At 39.4% G+C, this 21,754-nt stretch overlaps 1 long non-coding RNA gene across 2 annotated transcripts in view; it reads right to left on the bottom strand.

The window, feature by feature from the left end:
* Positions 1-10,657: 10,657 nt before the first annotated feature.
* Positions 10,658-21,754, bottom strand: part of LOC119261089 (uncharacterized) — a 30,702-nt gene continuing 19,605 nt past the window's right edge. For both annotated transcript variants that reach the window (XR_008549154.1, XR_005128908.2), the window contains 2 exons: positions 11,610-11,819; positions 10,658-10,978 (listed from right to left, as the gene is read on the bottom strand). This is a non-coding gene — a long non-coding RNA (uncharacterized LOC119261089). The remainder of the gene's footprint in view (positions 10,979-11,609; positions 11,820-21,754) is intronic.

Raw genomic sequence — 21,754 nt, 5'->3', positions numbered from 1 at the left:
CTACCCAAAGTGATCGACAGATTCAATGCTATTCCTATCAAAATTTTAGCAATCTTTTTTGCAGAAATAGAAAAACAAATCATCAAATACTTGTGGAATTATAGGAGGCCCAGAATAGTTAAAATGATATTGAAAAAGAAGAGCAAAACTGTGGGAGTCACTCTTCCCAATTTTATTTTTTTAAATAAATTTTATTTTTATATTCCCCATACAATTGCAATCCCCTTATTTTGACCCCAATCCCTCCCCTCCCCGCACCCCACCCCCCATAGAGTGTCTCTGGTTCATAGTTGTTTGTTGATTTTGATTTTCACTTTCTTATAGTTATTCATTTTTCTGGTCCCTTATTTAAGTTTTCTAGATTCCTGTTATGAGTGAGACCATCCGGTATTTTTCTTTTTCTTTCTGGCTTATTTCGCTGAGTATGATCCCTTCCAGCGCCATCCATGTTGCTGCAAATTGCATGTGTTTATCTTTTTTGAATGCTGAGTAATATTCCATTGTGTATATGTACCACATCCTCTTGATCCAGTCATCTATTTTTGGGCATTTGGGTTGTTTCCATAGCTTAGCTATTGTAAATAGTGCTGCTATAAACATAGGGGTGCAGGTGCTCTTTGGAATTGATGTTTCTGTGTCCTTTGGGTAAATACCTAGGAGTGGAATGGCTGGATCATATGGAAGCTCTATGTTTAGTAGGTCCAGAAATCTCCACACAGCTCTCCATAGTGGTTGGACCAGTTTGCACTCCCACCAACAGTGCAGGAGAGTTCCTTTTTCTCCACATCCTCGCCAACATTTGTTGTTGCTAGTTTTTCTAATATGTGCCATTCTCACTGGTGTAAGATGGTATCTCATGGTAGTTTCAATTTGCATTTCCCTGATTACAAGTGATGTTGAACATTTTCTCATATGCCTGTTGGCCATTTGCATTTCCTCTTCAGAGAAGTTTCTTTTTAGCTCTTCTGCCCATTTTTTGACTGAATTATTTTCTTTGTGTTGAGTCTCATCAGCTCTTTGCAGATTTTTGTGATCAGTCCTTTATCATTAGTGTTGTGTGCAAAAATGTTCTCCTAGTTGGTGGGGTTTCTCTTTGTTTTTGTTATTGTCTCTTTTGCTGTGCAGAAGCTCTTTAATTTGATGTAGTCCCAGCTGTTGATCTTTGCCTTCACTATCACTGCTTTGGGTGATGTGTCTGTAAAGATGTCTTTGATGTGATGTAAAGTGTTTCGCCTATATTTCCTTCTATGTATTTTATGGTTTGTGGTCTTATGTCTAGTTCTTTAATCCATTTTGAGTTGATTTTGTGTATGGTGTGAGGTAGTGGTCAAGCTTCATTCTTTTGCATGTAGCAACCCAGTTTTCCCAGCACCATTTATTGAACAAACTTTCTTTGCTCCAATGCATAGTCTTTGCTCCTTTGTCAAAGATTAGTTGACCATAAATCTGTGGGTTTATTTCTGGATTTTCTATTCAATTCCATTGGTCTGTGTGTCTCTTCTTGTTCCAATACCATGCAGTTTTGATGATTATGGCTTTGTAGTATAGTTTGAAGTCTGGGCGTGTGATGCCTCTATTCCCTTCTTTTTTTTTTCAGGAGGGCTTTGGCTATTTGGGGTCACTCTTCCCAATTTTAAAACTTACTTCAAAGCTACAGTAATCAAACCAGTGTGGTGCTGTTATAAGAATAGGCATTTGAAAGCTAAGAAATAAACACATACACATATATTGCAAATTGATTTTTAACAAACACACCAAGAAAATCAAATGCGGATAGAAGAATCCCTTCAATGAGTAAGACAGGAAAAACTGGGAATTCATATGTCAAAAAAATGAAGTTACATCCTACCTCACAACAAATTAATACAAATAGGTCAATGTCCTACATATAAAAGCTAAAACTCATAAAACATAGCAATAAATCTTTATGGCCTCAGATTTACCAATAAATTCTTAAATATGACACTAAAGGCATAAGCAACAAAGGAAAAATATATATTAGACTTCATCAAAGAACACTGCTAAGTGAACAAACTACAGAATAGAGGAAAATATTTCCAAATCATATCCAGAATATATAAATAACTCATACAAAACAATAACAAAAAGAAAAACCAATTTTAATGTGGGCAAGGAACATGAATAAACATTTCTCCAAAGTATATATATGAATGGGCAAGCATGTTATAGATGTGCACCATCATTAGTCAATAGGAAAATGTAAATCAAAACCACAATGAGATGTACTTCACACCCAGAGGGATAGCTATAATTTTAAAAAGTGGAAAATATCAGTGTTGGAGAAATTGGGACCCTTGTACATTGCTGATGAGATTGTAAGTTGATTCAGAGTTTGTGGAAAGAAGTTTGGCAGTTTCCCAAAAAGTTAAATACAGAGTTATCATGTGACCAAGAAATTCAACTCCTAGGTATATACCCAAAAGAATTGAAAGCAGGTTCACAAATAATTACTTGCAGATGAGTGTTTCTAGCAGTTCATGGTAGCTGTTCAATGTGTATAGAATTTCAGTTTTGCAAGATGAAAAAATTCTGGACATCAACTGCACAATGATGTGAATACACTTAACATTCCTCAGCTGCATACTTAAAAATAGTTAAGATAGTAAAATGTATGTAGTCTGTGTTTCACCAAAATTAAATTTTTTAAGTCAATACACTTGTTTTTAATTGAAGAAACATTGCATTATAACATTATATCAGTTTCAGGTGCTCACTGTTGAGACTCAACTCTATTTAATCTCCCAATTTTAAATCACATCTTCATTTCAAGAAGCATTCTTGAAACATGCCAAATGATTGACTAATAATTATAAGTATTTTTCAGTTCAATAAGTATTTTTACATACCTATTTTTATTTGAATCAAGAAATTTTATTGCTGTTTATTATCTTGCCACTAGGTTTTCTCTGAGTTCCCAGTCAGTATTGCAAAAACTATAAACACATTCTTGCATGCCAGAGATAAGTGAACAAAACCAAGAAAAAGTAGGCCCTTTGTTCAGTGTTTACAAACGCAAAGCAAAAAGTTTCAGAAATACTTATTTTTGGAGAAAATTATATTCTTGCTCAAATCCTTTTTCTGTAACCTGAACAGAAGACCAAAGGGATACATAGAACATAATTTATCTCCACAACTCCCTTCTAAACTTCCTCTTCACACATTCCATACCCCCTCCAAGACCACATGCTACACAATGTGTCCTTCATAGGAAACCAGGTGCTGTGGACAAGAATTTAGTCATCATGGCAACACAGTTGACTCCAAGCTGCTAAAATGAAAATACTTTCAGACTGCTCAAAAGAAAAAAAAAAGGGGGGGGGGCTTTAACTGGTGCGCATAGACATGAAGGAACTTTTCATTTAAGATTAGAGTCCATTGGGACAGACAGTACAATAAGCCTCCTAGGATCAAAATGTAGAAACAGATCCAAAAGTCTGTTTTAGCAATAAATATACCTCTTTTGCCAAATGATACCAATTTAGTATCACATCACTTGAGATCATCAAACTAGACCCATATGTATAGTCCCCTGGTTGCTCACCATATATAACTTGGCAGACAAAGAGGACATTATAGGGGCACTTGACCCTTGAAAGATTCAGTAGATAAGTACTACATTTCAGATTCTAGTTTTTTTCATACATTCCGTTTCCCTGTCCTACTGCTCCAACCCCCAGGCAGTCAAACACACACTCTCCTCTCTCTCACACTCTGTCTGTCTGTCTGTCTGTCTGTCTGTCTGTCTCTCTCTCTCTCACACACACACACACACACACACACACACACACACACACACACCTTTAAAAACAAGTCTCTTTTCCTCACTGAGGTTCTAATGCCCTATTATGGTATGGGGAGGCTAAATAATGACTAGCTTTTTAAAAACCTTATTCCCTGCAATCATACTTATATACCTAGAAATGGGCTCATTTATTATTTATCAAACTGAGTTGCCAGCTCCTTGCAGATCTTTACAATCCTAAATTAGACCAAGAAGAGGCTGGCCTATCCAAATGGCCACAGCAAAAAAGTTGTGAACTAATAAAATTACTAATCAGAGCAAGTTATCACAAGAGGGCCAAGAACTGTGATCAAGCACTAGGATCCCAGCCCTCCCTCTCCTTCTAAAACTCCTACTCCCAAAGATTAGAAGAAATTGTAAATTCATCACAATGATCTGCCACATTCCCTCTGCTGGGCATCACAGTTTAGAAAGAGACAGCTAGCCTAGAAATTTCTGTTTGAGATTTGGCTAAGTGAGTGCTAATCTTGTTCCTAAAATAGAGGGACCTACACTATTGGTATGTCTTTATATGGCCCGTGCAAACTCTCAAAATAACATTCTTGTGACCAGAAAGATGAAGAATGGAGTCTACCTTAATGAGTAAAAGAAAACACCCTCAAGAAGGACCTGGTGGTGTCTGAGCATGTTTTATTGTTTTTCCTGAATTTCTAGATATATTAATAGGAGCAAGATTGCTTTGGAATATACACTGCATTCTGCTAACTTTATCCTGTCTGTCTTCCCTTGAAAAAACGTTGTATTGAAGGCATTGCCACCCACAAATCAGCATCTTCTATTGGACTTCCTTAATAGAGAAGGAAAGCCATCCTGAGAATGGAAGAGTAGAGAAGCAAAAAGGGCAATTATTTAAAAACTTAATGTTAACTAGTATTTTTTATTTTGTTTCCCTGGAAAAATATTTCCACATTTCCCAACTGCCTACAGTAGAGCCATTGTCTAACCGGGTCTTTACCTTCTCCCAAAACAGCTCATCTTTCTGTGTGGCCAAGGTGGGGTGGGTGAGAACAGCTGGGTGGGGCCTGCTTCTCCCAGTCATCCCAAGGGAAAGGTTTAAAAACCAAAGATCAAAAGACTCCTGCTGCTTACTTCCCACAGAAAACACAAAACAAACAACAATAAAGGGGAGAAGGGGGGTCACTAAGAAGTCAGACCTTTTCTTTTAACCTTGGTTCTGCTTCCTTGCTCTCAATTCCTATCCTATCATCCAGAGTCTCAGGCTCTGGAAACACCACCTCCTCATTTGTCCCTCAGGCCTGGTTTCTGGATGGCCTCTTCTTTCCCTGTTTGTTTCGCTCTTCAAAGACCTTTACAGCAAATTTAGCATATTAAATTCTCTCTATTAAGGTATTTGACTTGGGTTGTTTTCTTGGCTGCATTCTTTCAAGAGCCAACTATATTCCTAACACTGGCATCTATTTATTTCCTGTGCTGGTGTTACTTGTTCACCAGTAGTTGCAATGCCGCCTCCATTTATATAAAGTAAAAATCAAAATCAACACGCAACTATAAACCAGACACACACTGCAGGGGAGGGAGAAGGGAGTCGGATCAAAACAAGGGTGGGAAGAGCACAAGGGACCATGGAGATAGTTCACGGGTAAATGGGCGGTGGGAATTTCATGGGGACTATAACCAATGTATGAAAATGCATACATTGTACAAAAATGAAAAATGATGTAAAATATATAAAATAATGAAAAAATAAAAAATGAAATATAACTCTATCCCACATTCTTTAGATGACAGAGCACAGCAACATTAATGGTTTTCCAGGGAATAACACCTGTTCCCTCCCCTCATGCCCTGCTTCTGTCAGTATAAAGAATTAAAGAACACCTCACAACAGTGGTTGAGTGGCAATTTCGTTAGTTTATGCAAATGAGTATAATCTCTGTGATCTAGTGACCTAGAAAAATGAGAGCAACTCTGATGAGTGAGGAATAATCTTTTGTCAATCAGCCTAAATTTTATTAGTAAGTTAGAAGTCATATTTTTGGTGGTAAACTGCAAGATCTTTCTTATCAATTTTACTCAGCTATATTTCTGAAGCCGAGGAAATTAGGCAAGGTTTTATTTAGGACATTGCTAAATGAGGTCATTTAGAACAACTCAATATGCTATCAGTTCCTCTTTGTATTTGAAGCATCCCATCTAGCAAGGAGAAAGGCTGGAGATTTATTTGCCAAGATCTTGGAGCCACAGTCCCTGTAAATAGAATCTTGGATTCTAATTCCATCCCTGCTGTAGTCATCTGCTAGGGTGGCCATAACAAAGGGCCACAGACTGGGTAGCTTAAACAATGGAAATGTGTTGTCTCACAACTCTATAGGCTAGAACTTCAAAATCAAGAGGTCTCCCAGGCCAGGAGCCTTTGGAGAGCTGAAAGGGAAAAATCTGCTCAGAATTCGCTCTCATATTTGAGTGGTTTACAAGCAATTGGTGTTCCTTGACTTATAAAATCGCTGTTCCATCTCTGTCTACTGTGAGGTTCACAGAGTGTCCTCCCTCTGGTCATCTCTGTCTCCAAATTTGCCATCTTTTATAAGGAAATAAACCAAATACGACTAGGGCCTACCCTAGACCTCGTTTTTACTTAATTGCCTCTGTAAAGGGAATTGACAATAGCCAAATAAGGTCACGTTCTCCACAACTGCAGGGTTAGGAATTCAACGAAACTCATATGACCAATCTACTTTTCTCTACTTTTAATATTTTTTGATGGGAATAGCAAGAGTGATGGTGAGAAATTTTTCTCATTAATCCTGAGACTACCAAGATTAAGGATTCTCCTTTACTTTCCTTTTATTATTATTTGCAAGTTAAGGGTCATGGTGAAACAGTGCTATCTTATCACATATCCATATTAATCAATTCTGTGACATCAGAACAGAGGTAAAATTTTCAGGAGTATGAAGTGAGAATACACTTTAGACATGGGAAACATCCAATATCACTTTAATGCAGAACTGGAGCTATTCTGCCCTGTTTTTCTCTTCTTCCTCCCAAACCCAGTATTTGAACAGAAAGTAATTCATTCAGTTCTCAAATAATATATTTTCCTACTTCTTACTCATTCTTTAGTTTTATTCATTCCTCTAAACTTCCTGAGAATTTATTTTAAAACAACATACTGATAGAATAGTGATCACAGAAACTTGGGAGGAAGTTTATGGGGAATTGTTTAATGAGTATAAAATTGCAGTTTTGCAAGATTTTAAAAATTCTGGATTAGCTGTTCAACATGAATATACTTAGCATTTCTGAACTATACATTTAAAGTGGTTAGGATGGACAATTTTATGTTGTCACGTGTAAGTTTTTTAATTTAATAAAGAAACGTACTTTAAATGACACTCAAAGCGTGGGACAAGTCACATTTTGAAGCCTAGAGAAATATGTTTATAAGATAACAAGCGATAGGTGTTGGCATACAAAGATGTACTTACCAAACATATAGAACACATTCCTTTTGTTATAGAAAATAAAATAAAAATATGGAAGCATTTTTAACTAGACACAAGTTGAAAGTGCTTAGGTCACAGCTCCTAAAAAACACATTCCTCAGTTGTGAATTTGAATTCACTCAAGGCCCTTCTCATGTTTAGAAGCAAAGAGATCAACCATATAAAATGAAAAAGCAATCAGTAACTGTTAACTTCATTTGTCATTTTCTTTATCTTAGATGATGCTAATTATGCTGAAAATGTATGAGCAATACAGATCAAGTAAATATATTGAGGGAAAGTGATAAGTAGTTGTGATCGAACTGGTTCCCATCAATTTTCTAGACTTGTAAGGTATTTTACAAGAAGAGAAGAAACATTCTAAAATAATGAACAGCCGCTCAAAAAACACTTCTCCACGGGTGCAGCTTGTCTCTCAGTGCCAAGTGACCAACTGCATGGCGCAGGCCCAGCCCCTTCATAACTGGCCACTCTCACTGAGGGCTTCTCCTGGATTCATTTCCAACTACAAGTCAGGAAGCCCTTATACTCCAGTCATTCCTGTCAGGTTCCATTAGCTCCAGTAATCCTAGGTGTCTTTAGAGCATGCTCATTTTACCTCTCATGCTTAAATCATCACCACGCTGATTCATTTATCATTGAAAAATATAGCAAACATTTTTCACATAAAGACCCTCTGTTAAGAACTGTAGCTTGTAACAGTTGTTAGCAAAAATCACAGTAAAACAGGGCTTCCCTGGTGGTGCAAGGGGTTAAGCAACGCACTATGAAGCAATCTGCAGCCTCTGCAGCATGAGTTCAATCCCCACCAGGCGAGAGAGAAACCCACATGATAAAGCAGACCTCTCCTGTCTCGCCCACTGCTCCCCTCAGCACCGTATTTCAGTCTGCCTATTCTGTTCCCTGCTCTGTCTCTGGTGAATCCTCCCACCCCCTGTATCTCTGGCCTGTACCCCAGCTCTTGTATGCATAAATAAATAAATCTTCTAAAAAAAATCACAGTGAAACGAATACTCCTTTTAAGAAGTTTCAGTTTCTATGAGCCACACACTAAAAATTAGTTGATTATAACCCTCTTATAGGAAATATTTTTATACCCTGTTTTTGGGGGAGGGAAGCTACTACATATGGCCTCTTTATGCAAGTCTCTTCTTTGTTGTGTCTCCATAGTGTATTTAGTCACTCTGAAGGATCAAACGTATCGAAGAGTTTGGCAAGAACTCTTTCCTTCCTTTTCCAATTTCCCACAGATTTTACAAACTTTGGCCCTTGAACACACAAAACTATACAAGCCTATTACTATAAACTTATTCTGCCTGAAAATTAATAGACAGAACAACTTTATATTCTAGTCATACTCTAAAATTGCAGTTCTTATGGTTTGGAACCAAGATGAAAATTATGTCAGCACAAAGGATTTTTCAGTCCCATATATCTAGAAGAAAATTAGCATTAATAATAGCATTATTACCAACTCCATCTGCACTAAGTGGAGGTAAGAGCATGTAATTTCAGTAGCTTCCTTTACTCTACAGTCTCCTAGCCCCTCATCTCTGTGTCCTATTCATAGTGGTTATATAAGCACATTTCCATTTTCAGAATCCCATCATATACCAACCTTGAAATTCAGTAATGTAATTCAATCTGAGGGTTTTCCTTTTTTTTTTTGAAAATCAACAGCTACTGGCATACATGAGAATCATAAGAATAACATAAAACTTAAGAGAAGACTCTAGAGTCAGACTCCCCAAGTTCAAAACTCAGTGCCATCATCATTCACTATTAAGTTGTAATTATTAATATGTAAAATTGCCATTTTGTAGGTAGGGCAAAAAACTTATGGTTCTGCATGGATTGATTTAATTGAAGTTTCATTGATCTGGAAAAAATAAGAATAATAGCACTTTGAGTAACTAATAATAAAAGGGTTTCAGTTGCATAACTAACTATAACCAAAGTATTTATTATTTATGTCATCATTTCAGAAAGTACCATCTGTGGATGACTGTGGAGCCCACAGTAATAGAATGATAGCAAAGCCCTTGCCAAATCACATTGTTAGTTCTCATTTATCACACTGACTTTAGGAAACTCACATGGTGTCCTGAAGATTCCTTGTAACCCCAAACCTAACTTCTCTAAGAATTTGCATCACATATCAAACAGCATTTTATAATAAAGTCCCATACTGGAGCTCCAGAGCTATAAGTCACTGAACAAGCCTGTGTTAGGAGAGTCATGGTCTTTTCACTCAAGAACACACATCAGCACCCTCCCTTTTATTTATTTAGGACAATGTAAAATTAATGCAGCTAATTGTTTCACCTTTGTCCAAAGAGAATTCAAATAGACGGATGGATGGATGAAAGGCCCAGCAGGTGGGTGGGCAGATCTGGCATACAGAATGGATGGATGGATGGATGATATATACTCCTCCATCACCCCAAGCTTGTTTGAGCACTGAATTCTACTTTCCAGTGCCTAACCCTAATCCTTAAATTGTGCTTTCCATTGCACTAGCAGCCCTCCCATTGCTCTTGCTCACCATCTCCCTTTCTCTAGAATCATTTCCACCTGAGGGCCACTGGGATCTTCCAAGGCCTCATTAGCAAATTGTCTTCCCATACATTGAAGTCCGTCACCCCCCCCCCACATTGATGCCTAAGTGGTCATGTGTTGCCCAAAATATCTCAGAGTCAGTTTTGTTCTGGTCACAATGAGATTTTTATTCCCCCTATTTCATGGAATGAGATACTCAGCCAAAGCAGACTTCTCAAACACTGAAGTCATAACATCTCACACAGTTTTAAACCTTTGCATTTTATTTATTTTTTAAATTTAAATTTTATTTTTATATTCCCCATACAATTACAACCCCCTTATTTTTACCCCAATCCCTTCTTTTCCCACCCCCACAGAGTGTCTCTTGTTCATAGTTGTTTGTTGATTTTGATATTTTCTTTCATATAGTTATTCTTTTTCCTGGTCCCTTATTTAAGTTTTCTAGATTCCTGCTATGAGTGAGACCATCCGGTATTTTTCTTTTTCTTTCTGGCTAATTTCGCTGAGCATGATCCCTTCCAGCTCCATCCATGTTGCTGCAAATTGCATGTTAAACCTTTGCATTTTAAACAGAAAATGGGATTCAAGAGCTTTCTGAGCCAAGCTAGACTGGTAACTTGACTAAGATGTGCTCAAGATAATAACAAAGGAAAGCCCCTATTTCACAGTCAGGAACTTGGGAGAATTATAAAGTGGGTGGGAACAGAAGGGGGTGGAAAGCACTTGAGTGAGGCACTTGGGGGACAAACAGGAATAATGGCCTCTCAAATTCTAAATCAGCAATATTAAAGATGCCTACCACAAGACCCAAATATACATAAAATAATTTAAAATTAAAAAGCATTGTAATTCACGTGCATTTAGACATTTTTGCCTCAGAAATCGCCAGCCCAGCAGCCTCTGGGATCCCACGCGCTCCACTGTGTACAGTACTTCTGTCTCAGCTGAAAGGCATAAATAGTCCTGAAATAGTACTTCATGTTAAAGCTTTTATTCTCCTTAATACAACACATGCTCTTTTATTCTTTTTAACACAGCCCACTGCTCCCCAGGATGTTTAAGGCCTTCTCAACACCAAGGCTGACTTACTGCAGGCTGCCGAACTTCTGCTTCTTAATGGAGGCCTCTGCAAGAAAAAGGAGATACCAACTAGCCCTTTAAATAATAATAGCTGCCAGTTATTAAGTACCTACAGTGTCCTTACATAGTATTCACATCCTTACACAAACCTGCCAGCATCGTTTTACTGTTTCACCCATCTCACAGTTAAAGAAGTTAAAACTCAGAAGCTAAGGCACTTACGCAAAGTCACACAGCAGCGTCAATGCCCAGAATTAAACACAGGTTGCTCTATCCCAAAACTTGCATCACCATCCTTCCCCAAATGACTTAATTAACCTATTTCTGGGCAATTAATTGGATTCCCAATTTCATTTTTATTTTTATTTATTTATACAAGCACTGAGTACAGTCAGAAGCCGGGAGGGTGAGAGAATTCACCAGAGCCAGAGGGGAGAGCAGAGCAGGCAGACTGATGAAGTACACTGCTGAGGGGAGCAGCGGGCGGCAGGAGAGGTCTGTGGGCCATGTGCGACCCTCGCCCTGTGGCCGGGATTGAACCAGCACTGCAGAGGCTGCGGGCAGCTTCACAGCCCAGCGCTCAACCGCTGCACCACCGGAGAGGCCTGATTCCCAATTTCAAAAAGAAAAATCTATGCATGAAAAAACAAAATGGGACAGAGTCCCGCTATACATACCGAAAGTCTTAGTCCTCAGCATTTGTCTCCAACCAGGATCTCGGCCTTCTAAATCATGCCATAATAGTAAACCACAGCGCCTTCCCTCAGCAGTCTCGATTTTCACAGCCGTTCTGTAATTGTCCCTCTGCAGCCACCATACATGTTCTGAACTGCTCAGGGGTCATTGGGTAGGTAGCACACGAGGATTGACCATAGCCTGCATCACAGCTGAATATAATGCAGAAACTCAGCAGAAGACAATTATGTAGAGCCTGAGGATAGTAACATCAGAAAAGGGGACGACTTTGCCACCCTAAGCACAACTACCACAAACCAGTTTTCTGATTTTCCAGGCACTTTAGTTTACTCCACTAGGAAAAACAAATATATAGCATTTTCTTAATCACTTTTAGACCTGGTCTATCCCACCAGCTTTATAGAATCACATGACTTTGTTCACATAAATTACACTTTGGGAAAATATTAATATGTTTAGTTCTTGGTCAATAAATGGAGTCTCCTTAGCTACCACATTACTGGAAGGCCTATCAGTAACCTATCTTTAACTAAATTTACTCCATATTCTGAAAGTCCTCTGATGGTGGAGATCTATTGCTAACACAAGAGTTTAGGGAGGTTTGGCCTCAGGGCTGGAGGATAAGCTGGATCATATTTGCTTAACTGCATGTTTGGGTTAACCAAAAGCCAGCTAATCAGAACCATATGGTATTTAAGTGAACTCCTTTGCATCTGTAAAATAGATTCTAGAAGACCAAATAAAACTTGCTTAACCAAGTGTGCAGCTCTCATTAACTCATTACCCTTGATGTCTGCTCATAAAAGCAGATTTTGGTCAGACTAGTGGTCATTTAGGGGAAGAACCATATTCCAACAAACCTCATAATGACCAAATAGCATACACATGAAAGAGGTAGTTCTGCGTCAAGACAAGGGTCACAGTGGTCTTGCTGGAGTCATCGCTTCCACAGCATCTTCACCCAACCTCAGGCACTGCACCAGAAACCAACATTGCAACCTACCAGCTTAGGAGTGAACACAAGGAAATGGCAGAGCCTAGTAGTCTATTTCCTAGTTAGTGTTAGGATCATCTTAGTGGTATAGGGGCAAGAATGACAGGGCAGGTTTTTTTATGATCCCAGCAGATGAGGTAAGGGAGGAGTCAGAGTCCTGGAGCCTTCAGTGGCTTTTCAGGCTTATATTGGGATTTACCAGGTATACAGCAGGCAGTGGTGCTGGGGGGCCCAGAGGCTGGCAGGCCTACCAGCCCCCAGCAAGTCTTCACTCTGTCTGGGCTCTCTGAAGACCTCTGCTGCTCCTCTGCTCTTGGCTTCTACTGCTTCTCTTCTCTTGGCTTCTACTGGCGTCCCTGTGACACTGCCCTTAAAAAGCCCAATCTTAGCCCAGGTGAATCCCATCTACCTATGCCCACACCCTACTCCAGGTGCCCGCCATCAGGCATGCATTCGGGACCACAAGGATCCATCATCTATCCTGATGGCGGGAGGGCAGAAAAGCCTGATACTTTTTACCTTACCCTACAAGTGGCAAGGAAAGGAAATATAAGTGGAGCAGAATGTGTGTTTATCTTTACTCTGCCTTCACGGTATATTTCTTTTGCAGCTTCCTTAATAATAGAAAAATATCCTCTCCCTTCCTCCCTCCCTCCCTTCCTTCATCCTTCCTGCCTTCTTTCCTACCTTCCTTCCTTCCCTCCTCATCTCCAGTTAGCAATTTTCTAACTGCTGATATGGTAAGGTGTAGGGTAAGGAAAAATGTCAGGCTTTTCTGCCCTCCCGCCATCAGGATAGATGATGGATCCTTGCGGTCCTGAATGCATGCCTGATGGCGGGCACCTGGAATAGGGTGTGGGCATAGGTAGATGGGATTCACCTGGGCTGAGACTGGGCTTTTAAGGGTGGCATCACGGGGACGCCAGCAGAAGCCGAGAGAGGAGCAGAGCCATGAGAAGAGCAGAGAGAATGTGAGAGAAGGTCGGAGAGCCCAGAGTGAAGACCTGCTGGGAGCTGGGAGGCCTGCCAGCCTCGCAGCCCCCCAGCACCCCTGCCTGCCATGTACCCGCTAAATCCCAATAAAAGACCTGCAAAAATCCACTGAGGACTCTGACTCCTCCTTTACCCGGTCTGCATGGGATCACAAAACCAGCACTGTGCCCGTTCCTGCCCCCTACATAAGGGAAAGACAAAAGGGCAGAGGAAAGGAAATGCAATCTTGAAATTAAGCTCTGGCAAACAAAACAAGCAGCCCGCAGATGACTTGGGTAGGGAGTTTTGACTTCAGTGTGCAGGTCTAGAAAGAGATATGGATTTGAATCCCACCCAGAAGCCATAGATCAAGGAGAGGCTGTCTCTTCCTTTCATCCCTCCTACTTCATTCCTAAGCTAATTAGGTCCATTCCTGCTCTTAGAGACAATGAAGAGTTAGATGTGAGCTCAAAAGGTTGAGGCTTATCCATGATGTAGTCATTAGCTACTTCACATTTTCCTTAGTTTTCATGGTAATCCCAATGCACAGTAATAAGCAGAGTTGGAGATATTCAGACACCAAGTGGACTCAGTGGGGAGGCTGTTGGGTAGTCTGCAGAGCAGAAGCTGTTTGGAGCCTGCCACATATGGAAGGAAATATGACACTGTGCTCCTGGGAAACAGATGCTAATTACTACCCAGAGGTGGAGCAGACAACTTGGTTTTTGTTGCTGTAGGTTTATTCATTGTTCTGATGTGACTTTTATGCATTAAAAGTATCTGTGATACTTTTATGCATTAAAAAATACTGATATTTACGGATGAACTGAACTTTGAGTCACAAAAATCTTCTGGATTTGTTTAACTGTGATTCTAAAAGAATCCTGCATTTAACCAGGCTAAAATGTAGTTCTCAAACAATCATGGTGTCTTTATGTACCCAGTTCTCTATAAATTGTATGTCAATTTCCACATACATTATCTCATCTAAATCTCATACAACCCTGTGAGGTTGATACAGTAGAGATTATCAACTCTGTTATAATAAGAATACTTAAACTACGAAGAATTAATTGGCTCACAGCAAATTAATAAAAGAACCAGTACCAATAGCTGAGATCATTAACTTTTAGGAAGCACACTTCACTCCATATATGACAAGTCTCTCACTGTTCATTTGATGTTAAAAAGGAAAAATGGAACTGCATTCAGAAAATATGTCTATGGCAGAATTTTGTGAATATTTAAACATAAAAGGGATGTGCTAGCGTACATGTAGGGTAAAGAAAATATCAGGCTTTTCTGCCCTTCTGCCATCAGGATAGATGATGGATCCTTGTCCTGAATGCATGCCTGATGGCGGGCACCTGGAATAGGGTGTGGGCATAGGTAGATGTGATTCACCTGGGCTAAGACTGGGCTTTTAAGGGCGGCTTCAGGGGGACGCCAGCAGCAGCAGTAGAAGCCGAAGCCGAAAGAGAAGCTGAGATGCAGCAGAACGAACTCCAGAGAGTTCAGATAGAGTGAAGACTTGCTGGGGGCTGGGAGGACTGCCAGCCTCCCAGCCCCCCAGCCAGCACCCCTGCCTGCCATATGCCTGGTGAACCCCAATAAAAGACCTGCAAAAAACCGCTAAGTACTCTGACTACTCCTTTACCTGGTCTGCATGGGATCAGAAAACCTGCATTGTGTCCAGTCCTGGCCCTTAGAGTACATCTGTGTATATACCGACAATGGCAAAGGACCAGAACATAAAAGACATAGGCATCATTATTTGATCTAGTACAATTTTTGTGGCTCCTATTATTTTTGCAAATATTTCAAGACTAAACTTATCCATTCCCTGCTATAGGGTAAAGTATCAGGCTTTTCTGTCCTCCCGCCATTAGGACTGATGATGGAAACCTGTGGTCCTGAATGCATGCCTGATGGTGGGCACCTGGAGTAGGGTGTGGGCATACATAAGTGGGTACACCTGGGCTGAGACTGTTCTTATAAGGGTGGCATCACAGGGACGCCAGTAGAAGAGAGCAGAGCGAAAGAGCAGCCAAGACCATGAGCGAATGCCGGAGAGCCCAGAAAGAGTGAAGACATGCTGGGGGCTGGGAGGCCTACCAGTCTCCCCATTCCTCCCCCCCACAGCACCCCTGCCTGCTATGTACCTGGTAAATCCCACTAAAAGCCTGCAAAAGCCACGGAGGGCTCCAGGACTCCTCTTTTACCCCATCTGCTCAGGTCATAGAGATCCTGCTCTATGCCCTCCTGCAGCTACACCTGCCTCTTAGAAATTTGCGTTACAGAATTCTCTTACCTCTTTCTTTTTAAAAAAATTAAGAAACTGAAATGAAGATAATCAGGCATCTTTGTCAATATAAATAAAGTCAGCCCATGATAACTGATGTCCAATTATTTTAGGGCAAAACAAATCCCTAATGTGATAAAATGAAAATAATCCCACTCAAAATAACCCACTGTGGTCATTAATAATAACAGTCTAGGGGTTTCTCCGGTGGCGCAGTGGGTTGAGTGCCACACTGTGAAGCTGTCCGTAGTTTTGCAGCGCAGTATCCCATTCCCAGCCGGCGAGGGAGAAACCCACATTGCGTGGCAAACCTCTCTTGCTTCACCCACTGCTCCCCTCAACAGTGTCTTTGGTCCGTCTGCCTGTTCTTCTCCCTGCTCTGTCTCTGGTGAATTCTCTTACCCTCCTGCGCCTCTGACCTGTACCCCAGTTCTTGTATAAATAAATAAATCTTAAAAAAAAAACAGTTTATGCACAAATTACAACCAGACTTTAGATATAAAGCAAAGTACAATAACAACTATATTAAATAGACTTAGCAAGTAATAGAGATTCTACCAGCTGGCGTGAAACCAAATCATTCTCCCAGTTTAATCCCATAGAGAGACTTTGCCAAGTTCCTGGCATAACAAATACTGCCAGGGATCTCTAAAACAAGCAGAGCAGTCTAAGTGTTGACAGAATCTTCAGGTCTGGAGCAGCCATCAGACACTGTCCTAATGCACAGGTTATGTTTTCCATTTGCTCTTGGTTGTCATTTGACTAAAGGATTTAACCAAATTTGCATATACTGCAGTCTTAAGTAGTGTTCTCATCAAACATCTGGGTCTATAGTTAGAGTAGTAGGACTGTAGAATGAATTCTACAGTATTTCTATGAATTATGTATATCACTGCAGATTTTCATCAGTTGCAAAGCTTAGTTGCTTATAGGATAAAGAGGGAACTCTTAAATCCAGAGATCTTTGCCAAACAGCATAGACTTAAGGTAAATTTATTTTTCCATCTGCTAAACGGTGATAACAATATTATTTTACCCCACTTGATTTTTTTCTGATGCTTAACCAATTCATCTGTTGATTTTCTCCTCATCAAATCCTTACCGGCCACACACTAATTGCTGGCCACTGAAGGAATAGGGAGGCATATTCAAAGCTCCCCCTAGTGGGACTGAGCAATGAATAATCAGGCAAATATTCCTGCGTACAGAACTTACATTTGTGTATAGGGAAGATGAGGGTGATGGGAGACCCAACAATAAGTGAATAAACCAGCAAAATGTATAATATGTCAAAATGTAAAAACCAAGGTTATTTATCTGCAAGGGATTATAGAGAGTGTTGGGGTGACTGAGTTTCTGTTTTAAATGGAGGGATCAGGGAAGTTCTCATTGATAAGATGCTAAAAAAAAGTATAAAATATTTCATCATTTGTATCTTCCTAAAGGATAGAAAATACTGGGATAAGTGAAGAGAGCACATTTTAGGAGGAACAGGCAGGCTAGTCTTCATTTAACCACCCTTATCTAATACTCTTCTGAAATGAAGTAACACTGAATTATCTGAATGCTCATGAATCAGTATTATATGTTATTGAGTATTAATCAAAATTTCATCTTCAGGTTTTATTAGTTTTCCATCAAGAAATTAGTGAGAGGGCCTCCCCGGTGGTGCAGCGGTTGAGCGCTGGGTTAGAAGCTGCCCGCAGCCTCTGCAGCGCCGGTTCGATCCCCGGCTGCTCCCCGGCCACCTGAGGAGGGTCCTGCATGGCGTGCAGACCTCTCCTGCCGCCCGCTGCTCCCCTCAGCAGTGTACTTCTTCGTCAGTCTGCCTGTTCTGCTCCCTGCTCTGGCTCTGGTAAATTCTCTTACACTCCTGCGCTTCTGACTGTACCCAGTGCTTGTATAAATAAATAAATAAATCTTTAAAAAAAGAAAAAGAAAAAAGAAAAAGAAATTAGTGAGACACACCATCATTTGAAAAGAGATCACAGAACTGAAATTTGGGGCTGAAAGGGTCTAGTCTCCACACTGCTTATAAATCTTTTCATAACTTTAGGCAAACAGTTGTTTTGTCTATTTGTTTTAATGGACCTCAGAACATTTGGGAAGCAAAGTCTATGAAATGAAAACCACAAATTAAATTACAAAGTGGAAAAAAAAAACTTCAATTCTGCTACTAATGAAAAAAACTCTAAAAAGAGATTTGGAGAATAAAAGTGAACTATTTTGTCAAGTGAAGGATGAGATGTGAGTCAAAACATTTAGAAGCGAGTGCACGTTAGGTCAAGGTATGAGGAATGGGGAAAGATTAAAGAGAAAAAAATGCTTCCTTACTGGCGCCAAAGTACTGAAGAGTTTAAAAGTAAAATGAAGACAACAAAAGAAAGAATGTAAACCAGAATATAATAAAGGATCAACTTGGGGATGGGATACCTTCATAACTGAACTAAAACTCTAAGAAAAAAGGAAGTTTCATTACTCTAGTTATGTAGGTAGGGAAAATAACATGGTTAAGGCAACAGTCAGAAAGAGGATTTGAGAAGTTAATTCAGATAGTGAAGAACAAAATTTTTTAGAGTCAGTGATAACACCAATAAAACTAAAATGATAGTCTCAAAATAAATTCTCATGAGGTCTGTCATGCTTTTCTGTGTTTTCCAACTTTCCCAGAACTATTATTTCATACAGTTATAATCAGAAAGGAAATGTAAGTAAATATAAACATGGTATGAACAAAAGACTATGATGGCAGGAGCAAGAGAAAGAACTAAGAATCCAAATTAAGACATTATTCCAAGGTCAGTGGTGTGATGACCATTTATTTCTATTAGAAATATTTTGCATAAAGGAGGATTGTGGCTTTACAAAAAACACTCAGTTTCCTCAGTTGTTACAGAAATTTCTGCAGTGTAGAGGACTGATGCAATCGAAAGTGGCAGAAAACAATTGAGAGGGTTACACAAGAGAATCAGAACCAGTAGTAAGACTAGGTTGAAATGAAGGCCACTACTCCAACCATTCTAGCAAAAGAATTTTCATCAATATCCTAGACAAATTTGTAATTCACAATTGAATGACATTTTCGATCCGTGTTTTTTTAAATTTGAGCTGGAGAACTCTTCCAACCAAATTTCATCACAGGAAAAATGGGTATAGATGAACTGTGATAAAAGAATCTAAAGTTCATCTTCTCAGGATCTCCTTCAATCCATAAAGCATATCACCTGAGTAATTCTGTGGCAGGCCTAAACTCAACAAAACATGGCTTGAAAACCACTGACTATAAATCATACCGACATTCTAGGAGGTTTAATTTGCTGTGTAGAGGAGTACACATAAATATACATGCATTTACAAAAGTATATTCATATCCTTAATGTATAAAACTGAATTTGTTACTTTTCAATAAAGTGGTATCTCACTGATGTTCAGATCTAACTGAGGGCTATTCGAACCTGATTGAAAGCATTCAACTTTAGTCATTGTCAGGATGAGTAAACCAGACTATGGGATTGATGGAAGTTTAGAGTAGAAAATTTAGGATGAAAGTTTTCAGAAGGTCAAAAACCAGAGCGGGGGTAGGGATGATTAACAAGTCATTAAAGTGGCTATAGAAGTTTCCAGGAATCAGAGGTGGGGTCAGGAAGTCTTTTCTGTCATTAAAGACAATTAACCCAATCTGACCCCAAAGCTATAAAAATTCCACAAAAAACACCATATAAAGATATCCCTTGCTCTGGCAAAACACAGATCTTGTCCTAACACTGTCCACCGACACCTATGCAGTCATCTCTTTTTCTTAATAAACTTGTCTCTTTCAAAGGCAACTTATTGCCCTTTAAGCACTCACTGTTTTCACCTATACAAATGCCTGCTTTTTTTTTTTCCTTTTCTCTTCTTTTTTAAATACATCTGCTCTTTTAAAATACAGCCTTTGCTGAACATGTCGATACAAACGTCTTTTTTCCTAAATAAACTCCTGTCTTAATAAGCTCACCATGTTTCCCACTGGACAGAGAACTCTGCTGAAATTTTTCTCAGAAGGAACCCAAGAAACCTGCTCACCAAATCCCATCTGGGTCATACTGAACTGTCCAACAGCCCAGCTCCATGAGTGTCAATAATGCCATCCTCAATCTACAGGCATTCTTTGGAGAGCATATTCAAGAAGGGTTTGTGAAATCCAACCCCCAACCAAAAAAATGACAAAGTAAATTTAAAATGAGAACAAAGTCTTTTGCATAGTTATACTGTCATTTATTGTTCTATGAGTTGTTAGTTGTCTTTTTTTTTTCAATCTGACTTGCTTTTGCTTTTTTGCCTGAATATTTTTCAGTTAGATATCTTTATCAAATAATCCACAATGATATCTAATTATGTGATTCTGAGTCACTGCAGTAAACAGCTCACTGATGGGTGGTAAAAAGAAATCTATTGAGATTTCTATGAGAAAGTGGGAGCAGAGGGTGATAAATGATCTCCTTTAGATTCTAAAATAGATAAGCCCTAAAGTTTCAAATGTTACTCAATAGTATACATAATGGAAATAAAATCAAAGTTATTTCTCCATTTAATTTAACAGAACTTATGGGTTAAGGAAAATAAGATGATCAAACTTAGACCAACCCTTCCCATGCAGACAAATTGGGAAGGGGGTAGAGGGTGAATGAGCTGGTTAGCAGTACTTTGTGAATCAATTATTCAAAGAAATGGAAAAGTTAACACCATTCATTCACTCACCAAGACTTATTATAAGAACCAATGAGAATCTAGACAATTCTTCAGCGGGTTTTGTTTGAGAACATTAGGGGAAGAGCCTGTCAAGTCTTGTGACCTTCACTTCCTCCTCAGGAAAAAATTGGGCTATCTTCCTTTACCAAAATTTTCTGGGTCCCAGAAACAAAGACACATGAGCCAGAGTTCTTCAACTTTTTAAGGAACTAGAAACTGAACAGGGTGAGGGTTGGAAGAGGAGTTGCTCTTTCTCTTTCTAATGAAGGTCCCTCAAAGGGAAATTCTCTTTCCATTCAAGTTAAAACGAGAAGTGGCAGAGATTACATTTTTTTTTTTTAAAAAAAAAAGCATTGTCTTCAGTTACTATGAAATAGAAGATCATTTTCGAGGAATAAGCTTCCTCAGGGGCTTAAATCATTTGTAGTTCAGAGATATTTCAGGCAATAGCTGGCTCCCATTCAAAACCAGAAATGACAAAAACTCATTTTTAAAAAAGGCCCCCATGCTGATGTCCTCTGGAGAAGTAAAAGGAGGGAGCTTAGAAGGTGACCACAGGATTCAACTAAGCAGAGATGGGTTTGACAGAAGCAATATGTTTTAAAGAGTTTTACGGTTCTTGTTTCCAAAAATACAAAAAAAAAAAAACAAAAAACAAAAACTAGCACTTGGAGAAGCTGGGGAGTTCTCTAGGGTGTGAATGAACACAAATATCAATGCCTTAGCCGGTGACTTGGGGGCGGGGTCTCCTACTGCAGTGGAGCAAAGGAAATGGAACTGCCCATTTAGCTAAACAAATTGCTGCCTTGCCTGTTACATTCCACTTCTCCTGAGGTCCTTGAATAAATCTTAGGAAGAGACAAAAGGGGAAATACCAGTCTTTATTTCTGCAGAAGAAAGAAGTATCTGATTTCTTCCTTTCAATAAAGGCTTCAAATGAAAAATAGGAAAAATGAAATTTTAAGTCTCAGTAAGCTTTCCTCTAATGTCTCTTGTGATGCTTTGAACTTTTGTAGCTCGATTAAGACTTAAGTCTAATTTTCCAGGGATTTCTCCTGAGCTTTTGCTCAAAGTAGCAACACAAGGATATCCAGGGAAAAGGAGGTGGGGGTGGTGGGGTGATGAAA

The sequence above is a fragment of the Talpa occidentalis genome, unplaced genomic scaffold (assembly GCF_014898055.3).
Source record: "Talpa occidentalis isolate TD23 unplaced genomic scaffold, MPIMG_talOcc4v2.1 talOcc4.6, whole genome shotgun sequence".
Classification (NCBI taxonomy): Eukaryota; Metazoa; Chordata; class Mammalia; order Eulipotyphla; family Talpidae; genus Talpa; species Talpa occidentalis.
Note: the sequence above shows the minus strand (reverse complement) of the source record. Positions and strands in the feature narration are given on the sequence as shown.